This window comes from Camelus dromedarius, chromosome 10 (assembly GCF_036321535.1).
Source record: "Camelus dromedarius isolate mCamDro1 chromosome 10, mCamDro1.pat, whole genome shotgun sequence".
In the NCBI taxonomy this organism is placed as follows: Eukaryota; Metazoa; Chordata; class Mammalia; order Artiodactyla; family Camelidae; genus Camelus; species Camelus dromedarius.
Genome location: NC_087445.1, coordinates 10505547 through 10523733, shown reverse-complemented (window position 1 = coordinate 10523733; position 18187 = coordinate 10505547). Strand labels below are relative to the sequence as shown.

Here is an 18187-nt window from a genome sequence, read left to right as displayed (position 1 = left end):
GGTTTGATTTTCCCCACCCACAGTGAATCAGAAACAGAATGCTGCTCTTACTGTTTGGAGTATATTGTCTTGTTTGGGCAGGGGAAAATGAGGAATATTTGTTAATGAAGCACAGCTTTGAGCACTGTCATCGGGCAGCCAGTTGCCCCAGTTCACTTGGACTGTCCCAGTGTTAGCACTGGACATCATGCACTCCAGAAACTCCTTACTCCCTGGCAAACCTGAATTGGCCACTGTCAGGGAGGAAGAAATTTTCCTCTCCCCTTCTAGGTTCTTCTGGCTGGTCGTGAATTAAACTGGCAGGAGATGGATTAATAGGAGAAAAACAAACAAGTTCAATAGCAAGTGAGAGACCCAGGAATGCTGAGTAACTTGTCAAAATGGCTGAGAGACTCACCTTAAATACATCTTCAGCTAAAGACAAAAGAGGATGTTGTGGGTAGTGGTCTGGAACTACAAAGGGGAGGAAGGCAATGCACACAGAGATGGAAAAGTAAATGTTTGTTAAACAAATGTTTGCTGGGCCCTGCAGAGACAGTGGGGTACACAACATTCTGCTCTCCAGGCCCGGCCAAGTCCCCCCCACCAGACCTAGCCAGGATACTTTGGATATGTGTCTGGTGATAGCTCTATTTCCAGAACACACCTCTTACCTAAACTCTTTTGGGCAGTAAGGGGAAGGTAACAAGAAAAACTTCCTGACTCTTCTGTTTCTTAAAAATAATCAGCCTATATTAATCCTCATGCCAAAAAGATGCGTTTTGGAGTGGACATTCTTGCTCTTTTCTATCACCCTAGCATTATACCTTCCTTCATCTTTTCTAACATTTTTATCTTTATGGAGAACTTTATGGTGGATTTTAATCATTTAAATAGTTATCCAGTAGTTTACTCAGTCATTTTACTATATTGTAAGCAACTTTTTAAGGTTAACTCTACATAGGCTCATTAACTTTGGACACACAGCTTAGTAATTTTACCAGTGTCCAAGTAGGCAACAGTGAACATAGCAGTTATTTTAACAGAGAGAACTTAATATAAAGAATTGTTAACCAGTGAGCAGTTGAATACACAAGGAGACAACGGCCAAACCATATATGACAATGAAACTGATGCCACAACTTCTACAGCAATCAACCAAGTACAGTCAGGGGTTGTTCAGTGACAACCAGCTTCCATACTTTTGGCCCTGCTTCCAACTCAGGACCAACCAGAGAAAGGCAAATTGCCCTCAAAATCAACCACATAAGATCCCTACTTCTAGCTGGCCCACTTCCAGTTTCTTCGTGCAGACAACCTCCAATCACAGCACGCCCAAAGCCCTCCTTTGTTTTTCACTGTAATGCTTTCCTACTCACCTTTCTGTCTTCAAGATGCTGTAAAATGCAAGTGACAGTGGATGATTGAGTAAATAGCCTCCATTTGTTCTCATCTGGGAAATTTTTGTTTATTTTCATACCAAGAGCAGGTTACCTGAAAAGGCACAAAGGGAGTAGTTTTGTTACCACAATAAGTGTAACTACAGGGAGCAGCTACCAGTCCTAGGGCCAGGGGAACAAAAGGAAGAGGTTAAAGTTACTGAAACAAAGAAGTTTGGAGAGAGGGCCTTTCACCTAGACCTGTGATGAGAGTATGCCATGAGCTCAACCCTCCACACCACAGGCTGACACACAGGCGCACACACATACTCACTTCACAAAATATTTACTTTTTAACGGAATTGATGTTCCTTACTGAGGGCCTACTCTGTATTAGGCCAGGTAATAATATCTAAAGCAGGTATTAGCTGTTCAAAGTCTGGTACAAGGACCTCTGGGAGCCTCAAGATAGTTTCAAGGATTCTACAAAGTCAAAACTACTTTCATAATAATGCTAAGTTACATGTTCTTCTTTATTGTGCTGGCATTTGTACTGATGGTGTAAGGTTAATCAGGGATAGCCAACATATATAAAAATAGATTTAAAAAAAATTTCTTCTGTATAGCACAGGGAACTATATTCAATATCTCATAATAACCTTTAATGAAAAAGAATATGAAAAGGAATGTATGTATGTATATGCATGACTGGGACATTGTGCTGTATACCAGAAACTGACACATTATAACTGACTGTGCTTCAATTTAAAAAAAAAAAAGGTTACTCAGGGAAAAACGGATGGAACCTTAGCATGAATCAAGGCACTGGCACCAAAATAAAAATGTACCCTAATAACATTACTCTTCACAGCCATGCACTTGTAAGAAAAAAGTTACAAATAAAAGCCAGCCTCACTTAAGATTGTTTTTAATGAAGCAGTACACATGATTAGGTTTCTTAAATTTTACCTCTTGAGTGCCCATCTTTTTAATATAATATATGATTAAATGGGAAGTACACATAAAGTCCATCTGCCATCTACCGAATTCCGGATTACAGCTGTCTCAAGGAAAAGCACTCGTGTGGTTATTTGAGGTGCAAGCTGTATGTGCCACCTCTTTCACGGGACATTTTTACCTGAGTGAATAGCCAGAACACAAACAATGGTTTTCAGGAGTGGGTATGTGGCAGATACTCTCTTCAAAATGAACAAAGTGACCCTGTCACTTTAAGAAAAACAACTAACAGTATTTGTGGCCACTGATGAAAACTGAACTTTCAAGTGAAAATTAGAATACTGAAGACTTGTGTTTGCCATCATGAGCTTGACAGCTTTCCGACACTTTAAGACTTCCTATCCAATAGGTGGTGTGTACAACAAATGTGATTTTGTTTGTTTGCTGTTGGATATCCTATGACAGAATGTGTCAGTATTTGGAAGACCTGCACAACTCAGTAAGCCAAAATTTTCCCGCCAACTCACACACGATGCATGAAGACCTAGCCAGGTGAAAGATGCGTTCCAAGTGCAAGGCAGACAATGACCCTGAGTATTACACAGTACAGAATGCTCACTGATGTGGTTTAAGGTTCCGGACTGCAACTGGTCTTCTCATAAACTACCACTGTTGAGCTTGGGTGGAATATCAAAAGAGCATACCCATAATAACCTTTAGAAAAGACTTTGAGAGCATTCTTCTCTTTTCCAACTACGTATCTGTGTGGGGCTACCTTCCCTTCACGTACTTCACCCACAACAACATATGTCAACAGATCACACACAGAGGTATACAAGAGAATCCAGCTGTCTTTGAGGCATCAAAGACATCAGTGAAATATACAATCCTACTCTCTAAACTTTTTAATAGACTTATTTTAATTAAAATGTATCATTTGTGTTAACATGTAATGGGTTTATTATTGCTTATTTTCTTGGCTCTTTTCAGTTTATAGCATGAAGGAGTTACACCAGTCCAAGTTAAAAGCAGACCCCAAATGGTTACATGATACAAGCTGTGAGGTTTTTAAGCTTGTGACAAGGGACAGAAGGGAAATTCCACTCATTGCAAGGAAATCCTCACTTAAGCTTTATTGAGCCAAAAGCACTTAAAATCCATGAACCTTCAGCTGGTCGACCTTAGCCAGTCCAGTCTCTAGCAGGAACTGACCTATGTTCCTGCACTGGTCACCCTGTAGCTGAATCACTTCTCCGTATTCTGGGTGCTCGATTACAGTACCATTGCAGGCAAATTTCTTCTTAAATGCCTTCATTAGTTTCTTTTTATCGTAATCATCAGAGATCCCTTAGACAACAGTATGGGTTTTCCTGCCATTTCTCTGTTGAATTTTTATATGGATATTATCCTCAGTGCCAGCAGGAAGACAGCATCACCCTTACTTGCATCAGAAAAGGGGTCGAAAGAGTGGAGTTTCTGGACAGCGGACATACGATACGATTCCCAGTAATTTTTAAGGGTTAAAGAAGTTTGGGGCCAAAAATGCTTGAGAACTGCTGCTTTAGATCCATCATCTCATTTTATCTTCAATCATTCTTTGAGATATAGGCTGTAATTGTATTTTCAAATGAGCTGCCTGAGATTCAGAGAGAATAAGTAACTTGCTAAACGTCACTCCGTCAGTTAGTAGGAGCCAGAGTTTACATAATTAGCCACTGGGTGTGTATACAGTGGAGTAAAATAGTACAAAACAGCCAGATAAGGCAAATCTGTGGTTCATATAAGACATTTTTGTAACTAGCTCCACAGAAATGTCTGCATGCTCTTAAATCCTCTTGGGGAATCTTGTTACCATTCAGAGGGTCATCCAACATCACGTGAGAGCTGTAGTGCATTTGCCTGGGGTGTGCCCTGCATTGGTTGTTTATTTGGAGCTTCTAAATGCTATAACAGATGGCTGAACAGATCTGTCACCAAGTGACCTACATCCTTGGGATGATAAATATAATATTTGGCCTTCTCCAGTAAATGCCTAGGAAGAGGAGGAAGGACAGTAGGGGTTTACCTAGTGCATTACATCTCATTTAATCTTCACCACAGTCCCTGAGAGGGAGGTTTTCTCATGTTTAAAATAGTACCAATGATGGGGCTGATGGAGGTACTGTGAATTGCTCCTGGGGAGAAGATGCACAGGTGGAAAGCAGGCCCCTCCTCTCAGAAGCCCGGGTCCTACGTGGAGGCCAGATTTTGAGACTGACAGGCAAAAGCTCAGTTATCAGAATGGGAACCATCCAGGTCTCATTACCCACGTGGCCACCTCCGTTTTAAGTCACAGAGATTTGGTGTAAGTGATATCCCACAGGCTGCAGCCAGATGTTTTGGTTATGGGAAGTGCAGAGCAGTGGAGCCCAAGATCCAGGCCAGACCTGACAGTGACAGTCATTATCCGAAGGTATTACCTTTAAAGATTATTAACATTCTACTGTGCTCATTCCTGACTCTCACTTGAGATGAATTTTTAATGAATTAAACTTGCATAATAAATAGATTTCTTTATTTTTCTGACAGCTAGCTAACTAAAGATTGTAAGGAGGGCTACCACTGTACTATTTTTGAGTGTGTGCAGTCTAAAGGATTTTAGTATCTTTGAAGAGCCATGCGATGATGGTGTTTTTCCCAATTACATGTTTACAAGGTTTAACATGTGTGCATTAAAGGTAATTTGTGCTTCTTTTCAGAGGTATGTGGTGAACACAGGGATGCACGTTGTTCCATGAAGGAAAGCAGTGATGACAGAACTGAGATGACTCACTTCATCTTCAACTTTTCTGTCCTAATCTTTTGCAATGTTTCTGCCATGGAAGCCTCTACAACTCCCCTGTTTTGTGCTGTGTCTCTTACCCTCTAAGATCTAATGCAAGAGTTGTCTTTTTCATGGTAATAATCACGAGTCCTTCTTTCTTCCTCAGAACCAAGGCAGCAGAGTTTGTTTTCATGTTGTCCCTCACCCTTGCTGGTGTAATGGGCATTTGTGTCCACTGTGATCTCCTCTGTTGCGGGGAGCCTCCTCCCCGCTGGTTTCTTGTTCTCATATTGAGGGACTTATGTTAGTGAACTATCCTTGAAATAGTGACAACATAATTGATGAATTTGGAATAAAACTTAAGTTGAGCCAGCCAGGCTTCAGGAAGCACAGGGTGTGGTCTGCTCTTCTGTTTTGCAGAAGCCGACTGCTTCACTCATCAAGAGTTCCCTGTGCCTTTTTTAAGTTGTCTGCGATTAGATGAACCTATCAATTCTGGGATGCAGCATTAAAAAGAACATGACTGTCATACAACTAACTCAAATTTTCCAAAAGCCCTATTAGTAATGAGTTGGTGTTTTGATATTTTCTGTCTGATAACTGAGTGGACAAAGGAAATGTTAGATATCCTTCTAATGTCCTAGTTCAAGGACCAGGAGAAACAGACAGAGAGTGCAATTCGGAGAGTAAAATAATACCTGGAGAGTGAGGCATATGCTGTGGCCTGAGAGATTATTTCTAGACACCTGGTTTCACAGCCCACACTGTGCCATGGGACTTGGAGGGGTGTTTGTTTGTTTGTTTTGGGGGTTTTGGTTTACTCTGTTTTGCTCGGTTTTTTGTTTGTTTCCTGCTGATACATTCTGAACTGCTGGCTTTAAAATTTAGCCTTTAGCACATGATCATCACGCAGCGCTGGAACCCTGTAAGATCATCAAGCTCATGATGGCTCCAACCACAGGCAGGTGGGTCTTCCACATGGGCCGTGCTGCAGGCACCAGGCCGTAGCAACAAGCCCAGAGCTTGGCCACGGGGGCCTCACATGGAGGCCACTGCAGTCTGACCTTGAATTCCACATGCGTGGCTTGGCTTCCTGTTGAGTACCGTGTTGTAGTAGGGTGAGCCTCCCTAAAGCACTGACGGATAGGCAAAAGTATTTTATTTTACCATTTCGCAGACAGATGTGTCGGGCACCAGCATTCTACAGGGCACTAGTAAGGGTCCAGCTAGAATGTTAGTACCAGGTCTGGGTAGACAGTAAGGGAGTGGCCCACAGTCCTAAATCCATATCTCATTCAGGAATCAGAAGAAGACTACAGGGAAAATAATCTTAATTCATGAAATTTGCCCAGAGGCCTAAGAACCACCCAAACATTTGGGTAGAAACTGGCTTTAGATTGTGGATCCAAATTAAGCTTCACCTGAAGAAGAGAAGATTTTGTTCACTACCAAGTGAAGAGACATGGGATCCTTATGATAAAGAAAATACAGCAACTTCTTGGATTGCTCCAGTCTTCCTATTAGAATAGGAACAACTGAAGAATGAAAATCAAATAAAGAAAAGCATACTGGTTAAGCCACAGCAAGAGAGAGAATTACTGAAGGGGGTGGTTATGGTTGAGATGTTATGGAAGACAAACTAAATAGAGAAGGAAGAAATCAGAACCAAAATGTCAGAGTAGAGGCATACAGACTGCAAAAGATTCAAACTGCTCCTAAAGAAAGTATTAGAGAAAGGGGAACACATTTTAGTTTAGTGACTCACAAACATTGCTGTCCTTAGAATTACTGGAGGACTGCACCCCAGACCAAATAAATCAGAATTGCTGTGGGTGAGTGGGATCTCGAATCAGTGTTTTTAAAGCTCCTGGATGGTGCCAATAGGCAGACAAGACTCAGAAATAATGTTTAAACAGGGAACTGTTAATTGTCTGGGGTTTTTTTTTGATGTACAGTCAGCAAGTATAGTCAGTTTACAATGTGTCGATTTCTGGTGTACAGCATAATGCTTCAGTCGTACATTTACATACATTTGTTCATTTTCATATTTTTTCATTATAGGTTACTACAAGATACTGAATATAGTTCCCTGTGTGTGTTTAATTGTTTTGACGTTACTAAATTAGAAAGAGCACCTGGCGCTGAACAAAATCGAGCAAAGGAAGAGAGGAAAGATGTCAGAGAGCAGACTGAAGTGATCCCTGCAGAGGGAATGAGGAACCAGGGAACTCCTGAGCAGCACCCCTGAAAGCCACAGGAGAACCCGTAAGATCAGCCACATAAAACACTCAGAGTCTTCCCACATGAACTGCAATTAAAGACTATTACAGAGGGTGGAATGACAGAATTGGGACCATGACCTGAAAGTTCATGGAAGGAAGATTCTAAACGTGAGGCATATTACGTGGAAGACATGAAGCACAATGACGGGAGCATCAAGTCCCGGGTTAGACGCTGAACTGATGGAAGAACTCCACCTGGGGGGTCGGCACAAATCTAAGGACGACAGGCAAAAAAAAAATATTAAGCAATAAAAAATTTTGGCAGATCCAAAACTTATTGATTTCATGTATCTTATTTGGGAGACACTACAAAACAACACCTGAAAGATTAAATTAAAAAGATACTTCTTGATAATATATGCCTCTATGGGAAGAGAAAGCACTTATCTGGTGGGTAGAGTTGGACATGCGTAGCTCCCTTCTTGAGATGCAGTCCTGCAGGAGGCACAGGCTGAGAGCTACCCGTCTACACTGTGGGCTTGCAGGGGCCCCCTCCTCACAGAAAATGGAGGAGGCTGGGCAGGAGGGCACCTCTGTCTAATTCTGAGATTGTTACTAGGAATCCCATTGGTGCTTCACCTCAAAGCCACCTTCTTCAACAACTCCATCATACCAATGCTGGTATTTTCATCTTATCTCCGCAGTTTTTTTTAATCTGTCTTCATTGGTTCAGAACTTGATTTGAGAAATGGCTTATAAAGTATCGACCTTCTGAAAACCTCAATATTCTCTAGTCTTTACTAGACTGTAATTTCTTCTCCTGGCAACAGGGCCTCGCACATTGCCTTACACAATGTAGTGCTTCCATCAACGTCTGTGAAATGAGGAGTAATGTTGGTTTTTCCCCACCTTTTCACCCTGACTTCAGGATAAGACTCTTCGTACATCAGTAACCAACACTCGCCCCTTCACATTTGATTAAGGGACGAGTCTCTGAGGGGAGAGGGTAGGGGCGTCCCCCATCAAGCTGGAGCTGGTTTCTCCCTACACTCGACTGGCAGTTTGTGGTGGCTTCTGTTCACCATCTCTCTTCATTTCTTTCTTTTATTGAAGTAGTCACAGTGTGTCCATCTCTGGTGTACAGCACCATGTCCTTAGTCATGCATATACATACATATATTCATTTTCATATTCTCTTTAGATGCCAAGGTCAGGGTGAGTCCAAGGAAAGGAGCATGAATAGCTTTCGGGCCCTGGAACTCAGACTGACAGCCACCCAGCTCACCAGCAGTGAAACCAGGGGCAGGAATAATAGCTAAATGTAGAAAGTTTACACAAAAATATCTCCTCTGGACAATTTCTCCTCAGTTAGACAGTGAATTTTATTATAGATTTGATTCCCAAAATGAGACATCCCCTCACATCCTCTCTTTAGAACTGGTTTACATATGAGCATTTTTATACCCAAGCTCTAACCCATCCGCCCAGATCCCACAATAATTAGGACCCCAGATTCTCTTTCTAGAATTTAAATGACAAAGTTGTTATAACACAGCAGCATGGAACAAAGAACCCGAAGATAGTATCTCAGGGCCGCCCTTAAGCGCATTTTAAAAAGGTTGGGTATCGTGAGAGAAACGTGAGAGATGACAAGGGATGTTTACGTGTAGATTCCTTAAAAGCCAATATGTAACTAAATTCTGCCTGTTCAAGATCGTTCTCTACATCATTTTTCCAGGCATTGGTCAAGAACATCAAAGGGCATTCAGTACATCAATTCTGGCTACTTCAAGCCTAATTCCAGAGGAGCTACTGTCAGGGAGGAAGAAATTTCCCTCTCCCTTCCTAGGTTCTTCCAGCAGGTCTAAGAGTTAAATTGGTAGGAGACAGGTCAACAGAATTAAATCAAACAAAAGTTTAATAACATGTATACATGGGAGAAACCCAGGAGAACTGAGTCACTCGCCAAAATAGCCAAAACCCTCACTTTAAATTTCATCTTCAGCTAAAGACAAAAGAGGATGTTGGAGGTGGTGGTTTGGGACTTCAAAGCGGAGGAAGGCAATGCACATGGAGATGGAAAAGCAAAAGTTTGGTAAACAAACATTTGCTGGGCCATGCAGAGACAGTGGGACAGAGAGAGGAATTTCAACAGACTTTGCTAGGTTCCTCCCTGTCCACACATCTAGTTCACACTATAGTTACCTATGGTGATGGCTCCCTTCCTGGAACAGGTCCTCTGTTTGCATTCTTTCAGGCAATTAGGGGGAAGGTCAAAGGTTCTTCCTGACTTTAAGGGCTTTAAAAATAGCCTAAATTAATCCTCATGCCAAAGGGACAAACTTTGGGGTGGCAAATTTTGTTCCTCTACAGTGTCAATCCCCCTTCCATTCTACTCTGCTTAGAACACCTTCACTACACAACACCCATCCAGGAAGAAATGAAGACTTTATCCTATGAAAAGTATGTATGCCCAAATCATCTCTTTGTGTTATTGTATACTCTATTATTCTCCATTCTAAGACCCAAGCACTTTTTTTTCTTTTTTATATTCATTGGATCAACCTGAATCTGAAAAGATGTTTAAGAAAAACTGCCTCATTCTATTTCTCATACATGCAAGTGATCTTCCCTTTGACTTTCTATAACTGCAGCTTAACTCGTGTTTCAGTCACAGAAGCCTTGTTACTCTGCCTAAGCCTAGGCTCGAAGCCATCAGCCTGGAACTGCTGCGTCCTTTGGTATTCAGCACACAGATCACTACACTTAATGACAAGTTTTATTCCCGAATTTTAATGGGGCCTATTCTAACTTTCAATCACTTTGAAAAATGAGATTTTTTTTAAAGAAATCTACACATATTTGGCACAATCATAAATATTTCAAAAAGAAAACCTCATGCTGGAGACCCATGAAAGACTTATCAGGTAAAGAAAACTGGAAAGAACAGTTGCAGGATTAAATTTGCATCATTTCACATCCAATTGGGGCAATTAAAACGTTAAACTCTAGTTAACATCAAAAGCGAAGGATGTGTTAAACTTGTCTCTTAAATTATTGACTAATATGATTTAATTACAATTCTCTATTTTCTCTTAGTATAGAAACATCCTTCCTGGATGTCACACACTGTTCTTCTTTGGTCAATGAATTTTGAAGTTTTTCCTCTACTGACGCTGAATAACAATAGATCCTTCAAATGGCTTCATTCTACTATGATCAGAATCCACACAGCTCTAATCGGCTCTTCCTTAGCTTTTACCAGTTGTCATTACCACCTTGTACCGAAAACCAGAGGCCAAGAGAAAGCTCTGTTCTCTATGAGAACTAAAAGAACTTTACAGGAGCACCCTGCCTCTTAGATGTTACCACTTACATTTTCCTCTCACTCGTACTTCTATTTATGTAGGAAAAGTCTTGTCAACAAGGCTAAGAAGGGTGAGGGGGTGACAGGGTACAGACAGAGAAACATTACATTTAAAGGTAATCTCTTCTAAGATCAGATTGCTGGTTACCAGAGATGGGGGCGAGGGGAACTGGATGAAGGTGGTCCAGAGGTTCAAACTCCCAGCTATAATATAAATAAGTACTAGTGATACCAGGGGTACCACATGATAAATGTAATTATAATTAACACTACAGTATATTACATATGAAAGCTCTTAAGAGATTAAATCCTAAGGGTTCTCATCATAGGGGAAATATTTTTTCTATTTCTTTAATTTTGTATCTATATGAGATGATGAATGTTCACTAAGCTTAATGTGATCATCGTTTCATGATGGTCGTAAGTCAAATCACTGTGCTGTACGTCTTAAACTTCATAGCGCCGCATGTCAATTGTATCTCAAAGAAACTAGAGAAAAAAATTAGAAGATAATCTCTTCTTACCACATACTCAGGCTGCATGAATTCGCCAGAAGAACTTTTATCTATTTGGCAACCTCACTGGTCTTCAAAAATGTGCTTCTCACTTAGATTCACTCCCATATTTAGGGAAGCACAGAGACTATCAGATTTGATAAACCCCATGTTCATCTGAAAATTGTTCATTTTTTCATATTTTTTTATTTTTCCCTATAGTTTTAATTGTGGAAAAATTTTAAACACATCAAAAAGTACAGGAAGTATCATTAAAAAAATACCCCTCTTCTAGGAACATAACCACTGTTATTTTTGCTTCCGTTTTTAATATAAATAAATCAAACACTGCAGACACAGAGTTCCAATGGAAAATGGCCCAAGTTCAGTTTCTCTCCATCTTTCCCCCAAGCACCTGGTATCACTGTTTAAACCACTTGTGTGTATTCTCTCCCTCCATGTTGTTGTATTTTAACTCCTTATTATCTATCCATAAGCATATTGTCTTAAATTATGGATTTATCAAATTGGCATGAAAGGCATCATGCCATATGCAATGGTTTGCAACTTCTTTTCATTCCCACTGATGCTTTTTCCAAAAAAGAATTCTGTCCATATTACCACATATTGATCTCACTCGTTTTTAACCACACCATTTAAGTATGCCATTGTATAAATACAACACAATCTGTTCTTTCATGCAAATGACAGTTGTCGAGTTTGTTTACTTATGTCTCATCATGATTACGATATAGGAGAACTCACCGTTAGGAGCATCTGTATTTTAGTCCCACCTTGCTTTTAAACTCCCAAATATGTTGTTGCTGTTATTGGTATTGTTGTTGTTACCTTCAAACTTAAAGTCCTATTCATTTATCTTTTATTTTGATAATCCCTGCTTGCTTCTGAATCAGCTCTTTTGTCCCTTTCCTGTTCACCCATTTCTTTCCCCCTCTAACCTTAAAAGAACCTAATTATAGGAATGAGATCACTAAGCAACTGAAATTAACCCTCACCATAAGCTCCCCTGGATGCACACCATGCCTTGCCTACACTGTTGATTCTTTCCCTAGATACAAAGAAGAATGAAGAACTATCAGGTAAAGAATGGTTCACTCTTTACCCACTAGAGCCCCATTAGCAGTCCTGCAGGCAGATCATGGGGCAACATAACATCTGCAAAGTGAGTCAGCCAGTCTGCCCCTGACGGAGAATGGTGCAGAAGCCAACCTCTGCCTCTGAGAGTCACTGAGATTCTTCCCCCCATTTTTTCCTTTAAAAACTGTAGGGCTGAGCAGAATCTTTGGAGACAGTTTCTGGACATGAGTCCACTACTTCCCCAGATTGTCAGCTTTTCTGACTAAAGCTTCTTTTCTATATACTGACACTTGCTTCTTGAATCATTGGCTTTTGACCAGGGAGCAGCTGAACCCGAGTTCAGTAACAGTTCTTTTAAGTAAACTTTTTCTTTTTTCATAATGTCCTGTTCTTACATTATTGTTTCTATCTTTCATCTCTGAACATTCCTTTAAAATACTTATTTTAGAATATTACCTAGATTGCTCATTATTGGAAATTCTTGGGCTGTTTATACATCCATTTGTTATGTGTATTGGCTTTCATAGAATGACTTGTTTCCTCAAAACAATTCTTGACAATTTTTGATATCTTTAGTGGGATTTTTTTTTTTGCATAAGAGAAAACCTCATAAGGAGTTCCACATTTACCTCCCCGGGCCTTTCCCCCACAGCCCCACGGTGCATTAGACTTTAGTTTTTAGCTCACTGTTCTGGCTTGAGTTCCTCTCAGTGTGTGGAAACAGAATTTCTCTTCCTCACCTTTGAGACTGACACTATCTTAATGTTTCCTGTGCTTGTACATTTCTCTCAGCATTTCTGTGTTTGGAAGAGCTGTGGGGGTGTGTCCTTGGCTTCCATTTCCTAGTGACTGCTTCCAAATCCTTCCTCCAATCTCTCTGAGCCAACCAACCCCTGTGTCCACATGACAATCCTTTGATTATAATGTAAAGGGGAGAGACTTTCTATTTGTAACTTAAAACTTCTAGAAATTTCACTTGCCAATTTTATCTGTTTGAATACAATTTTCCTTATTTATACAATTTAGTTTTTCTTCTGAAATTTGAAATCTTTTTCCACATTTCATCCCAGGATAAGAAATGTTACAGTGAAACTAAGGCTTCTGGAAAATGTGTATGGTTTTCTTCATATTAACTTACAGGAACATTTTATTTGAAAACAATTGTTAGAAACAATTGTTAGAAAACAACATGTTAGAAAGACATATTGCTTTCTAACCTTATTTCATTTATGTATTTGTTGCTATTGTTTTGCTTTCCCTGATTGTGTCCTTTCAAGAAACCCAAAATAGCCTTTGTAAACACCTTATAGAAATGTAAATCTCACGATCAATTTTCAAGAGTTGAAGTGAAACATGAAACAAGGGAGATTAGGGAGATCATCCTCAAGATTTTTTAGTTGAGTGTCGCAAAGGACAGATAAATACTCCCAATTAAAGCTTAATAGGAAAAGTACAACTTTACTAACTTTAGGTATTATCTCCTGATAATTGCCTTAAAACTGGGCAAGAGGAAAAATACACTGTGTGTTTTTTTTCCCCCTACACTCAACATTCAGGAAATTATCTCATTACATTCCAAGGACTGATAATATCAGCTATTTACCAGTACTGATTTAAGATTTCAAAAGCTACAGGATTAAAAAAATCTAAATCTACTTTAAATTAAAAGCCTGCAGAATAGGTCAGCATATGTTGTATTTTTTTTCCTGAAGAAAATTCTTATTTTTCGTATCCTCTTGAAAAATTAACAACACAGAATTTCAAAACAGCACTCATCTAAAGATACTCAGTGGCCTCGCTGAGGAAAGAGAAATTCAGAGACATCAGGTAAGTGGCAGAGCCAGGATCTGGACCTGATTCTATTGAATTCCAAACTCCGTGTACTGTCCACTTTACTATTTTCCCACATTACAGATTTCTGTGGTCTGGCATGCATTAACGAAAAGTCTTCTGTGCTAGAAGTCAACAGATCTACAATCAAGCCTGGACACTGCCATTCCCTGTCTTCCCATTTTAGGTGTCTTCATGAGAAACAATACAGAAGCCTTGATAGCTGTCAGCTGAGAGCTGGCCTGACACAGAGAGACAGTGGTGTTCTCCAACTGAACATGAAACATGTCACAGAGCATCAACGTCAGCTGAGGTCATTCTAGGACTGTGATGGAGTGAGAAAAACACAAGAGCACTTTGTAATCACATCTGCTCCCAGAGAAGCATAAGAACAACATGCAAACCATTGATATATCCAAACATCTTCCCCCAGCTATCATGAGCGCCCAATGCTTTTCTATCAATTGCAGCTTTATGCCCACTCTATTCCTCCTGCCGCTGAGGTGCAACAAATAGAATTACCCCCACTCCCTGATAGTACCTATCCTATCCACAGGAAACTCCTGCCTCCTTGAACCTTCCTTCAAGTCATCCAACATAAAGCCAAACTCTAACAAATCGTCCTCCACCCTCTTATTCTGAGGTCCATGCTTGCCCATCAGGTCAGTCTCCCTTGTTGCATCAGGTAATAAAACGAACTTCTCATGACTTAACATGCCTCCAGTGGCCTTTGGGAGGCATCAACACAGCTCTCTGGAATTTCACAGCTTACCCACCTACAAAAAGAGGACAAAGAGTGGGCATCAGTAGCATCAGTCCAGCACTCCCTAAGGCCGTTCCAGTGCTGTCATGCCACAGCCTTAGAGCTTGCTATTTCTACCCCTTTCTTCTGATTTTGGGTGATATTCACCAAATTCCTAAGAAATTCAAATAATGATTGTTTCTATTTCTCACAAGAGAAGATTTACAATAATTAGCACAAGCACTGAGCTCAAAGGCAATTCTCCAGTGGCCTCAGAGAGAGTGATTAAGAGTATTGCTGTTGGCAGGAGGGGATAGCTCAGTGGCAGAGTGAGTGCTTAGCACACATGAGGTCCTAGTTTCAATCTCCAGTCCCTCCATTTAAGAAAAATATTTAAAAATAAGTCAATCAATCAATGAAATTACCTTCTCCTACCAAAAAAAAAAAAAATAGTAATGCTGTTACATAATCTATACAACTTTGAAGTCAGAAGTACCAGAAACCCAGACTCACCCTGTAAATAATCCTGTAATCACAGATGCAGGCTTTATCATCTTTTCCTTCCTCTGGGGTTTTAGCACCATTTTACAGAAATTGAAGCATGGAAGTAAATTTTGGGGCATGACAGTTTATAAATTAAATGTGGTTAAAAGTGACTGAGTGATTAATCCTCTTTCATGCAGCTATAACGATGAAGTCAGTAAATAACATGCAATTTAATTACACTTCTGATACACATGATATGTAAGTTATGCATCATAATAATAATCTGGATTATAAACCTTTTTCTATCTCTTGTTGAAACTTGGCTGAATGGATCACTTGGATTTAATAAGTTTTGATTTGAGAATGAAGATTACTCTCTCTGTAATTGGGATACATTTATTTAAATTCCAATGAAGAAAGATATGAGAGGAAATAGCGCTGGTGAAGGGAAGAGATCCATATAGAATAATCAGAGGCAAACTGACTGCCTGACCAAAGAAGAATATGAACCAGGAGAGAGCAGCAACACAGGCAAAAGGAAATACTGACAAACATAACCTGAAGAGAAGCAGATCTTACTAATGATAAAAGGCTATGAATTAAGATGGATTTTTGAATTATGGAAGCAAAGTCTCTGGAAAAGTGCCAAAGCAGTCAGGAAGGAATCTTGGCAAAACAGCAGCAATGGAATAACTAGTGTTTCTAGAAAGTATGTATTTCCAGGGAACAAAGGATTTTAAATGAAAAATTTAATCATTCTGCCAAATGCACTTGCCACTGAAGGTTTGAAAAGTGGCTTCCTTTATTTTATCAAATAGGTGCATTTGGTAGGTGGCTGTGGGGCAGTACAGTCAGACCTGGGTAATAATTCCACATCTACCCACTCCTACACAGATCACTTCCTCTTCCTTGTCCTCAATAAAACATGTTTTGAGTAGCCCACTGCCACCCAACATCTACCTAAAGGTTTATTCAAGAAGCACAATTTTACAGAGACCAGCCCAGGACCAAAAGACTCCTTACAGGACATACTAACTCCTCACCATGGGGATTTTCTAAGTTCTGCAACTGTATCAGTTTGGAGTTCCAGAAATAGTATATCCTAGCTTAACCTCCTCAAAAAGGAGCTTGCTAGTTACAGTCAGTATCACAATTTCACCTTTTACTTTGGAATATTTGGAAGTACAGATATTGAGAAATTTGCCTAGTTACTCAACATCCTTGACATGAGAACCAATGTAGTAAATTCCCCTGGGAATTTAGCACTTTGAATAATTTCTACTAGTGTATTTTCAAATTCACTAATCTCTTCTTCTGCAATGTCTTATCTTCAATTAACCTATCCAGTGTAATTTTCACTTTAGACAATGTATACTCCACCTTTAGAAGTTCAACTTGAGTCTTCTCTATTTCTTCCACATCTCATATCTCAACATCATAAAAGCTATATATGACAAACCTACAGCCAGCACAGTACTCAATGGTGAGAAACTCAAAAGCTTCCCACTAAAGTCTGGGACAAGACAAGGATACCCACTATCACCACTCCTATTCAACATAGTCCTGGAAGTCCTAGCCACAGCAATCAGGCAAGAGAGAGAAATAAAAGGGATCCAAATTGGAAAAGAAGAGGTAAAAGTGTCACTATATGCTGACAACATGTTACTATATAGAGAAAACTCTAAAAGGTCCACACAAAAGCTACTAGGGCTGATCAAAGAATTCAGCAAGGTATCAGGTTACAAAATTAATGTTCAAAAATCAGTTGCATTTCTTTACACTAATGATGAATCAACAGAAAAAGAAAGTAAAGAAACAATCCTCTTTAAAATAGCACCCATAAATCAATAAAAAATGTTAAAAAATAAAATAAAATAGCACCCAAAGTAATAAAATATCTAGGAATAAATCTAACCAAGGAGGTGAAAGAATTATAAACAGGAAACTATAAACCATTGATGAAGGAAATTAAAGAAGACTTTAAAAAATGGAAAGATATCCCATGCTCTTGGATTGGAAGAATCAATACTGTTAAAATGGTCACACTGCCCAAGGCAATCTACAGATATAATGCAATCCCTATCAAATTCCCCAGGACATATTTCACAGAACTACAACAAATCATAATAAAATTTATATGGAACCATCAAAGACCTAGAATTGCCAAAGCATTACTGAAGAGAAAGAGAGAGGCTGGAGGAATAACTCTCCCAGACTTCAGACAATACTACAGAGCTACAGTCATCAAGACAGTATGGTTTTGGTACAAAAAACAGACATATAAACCAATGGAACAGAATAGAGAGCCCAGAAATGAACCCACAAACTTTTGGTCAACTCATCTTTGACAAAGGAGGCAAGAAAATACAATGAAATAAAGACAGTCTCTTCAGCAAATGGTGCTGGGAGAGCTGGACAGCAGCATGTAAATCAATGAAGCTAGAACACTCCCTTACACCACACACAAAAATCAACTCAAAATGGATCAAAGACTTAAACATAAGACAAGATACAATAAACCCCCTAGAAGAAAATATAGGCAAAACATTATCTGACATTCATCTCAAAAATGTTCTCCTAGAACAGTCTACTCAAGCAATAGAAATAAAAGCAAGAATAAACAAATGGGACCTCATGAAACTTACAAGTTTCTGCACAGCATAGGAAACCAGAAGTAAAACAAAAAGACAACCTACAGAACAGGAGAAAATTTTTGCAAATGAAACCGACAAAGGCTTGATCTCCAGAATATATAAGCAGCTCATACGACTTAACAAGAAAGAAACAACCCAATCCAAAAATGGGCAGAAGACCTAAACAAGCAATTTTC

The 18187-nt window shown here is 39.6% G+C and overlaps 1 long non-coding RNA gene and 1 pseudogene across 2 annotated transcripts in view; both read right to left on the bottom strand.

Moving 5' to 3' along the window:
• LOC116151285 (uncharacterized) overlaps window positions 1–18187 on the bottom strand; it is an 826846-nt gene that overhangs the window by 713013 nt on the left and 95646 nt on the right. For both annotated transcript variants that reach the window (XR_010382609.1, XR_010382610.1), the window contains one exon: window positions 1359–1473. This is a non-coding gene — a long non-coding RNA (uncharacterized LOC116151285). The remainder of the gene's footprint in view (window positions 1–1358; window positions 1474–18187) is intronic.
• On the bottom strand, window positions 3200–3813 carry LOC135322335 (eukaryotic translation initiation factor 1-like; annotated as a pseudogene).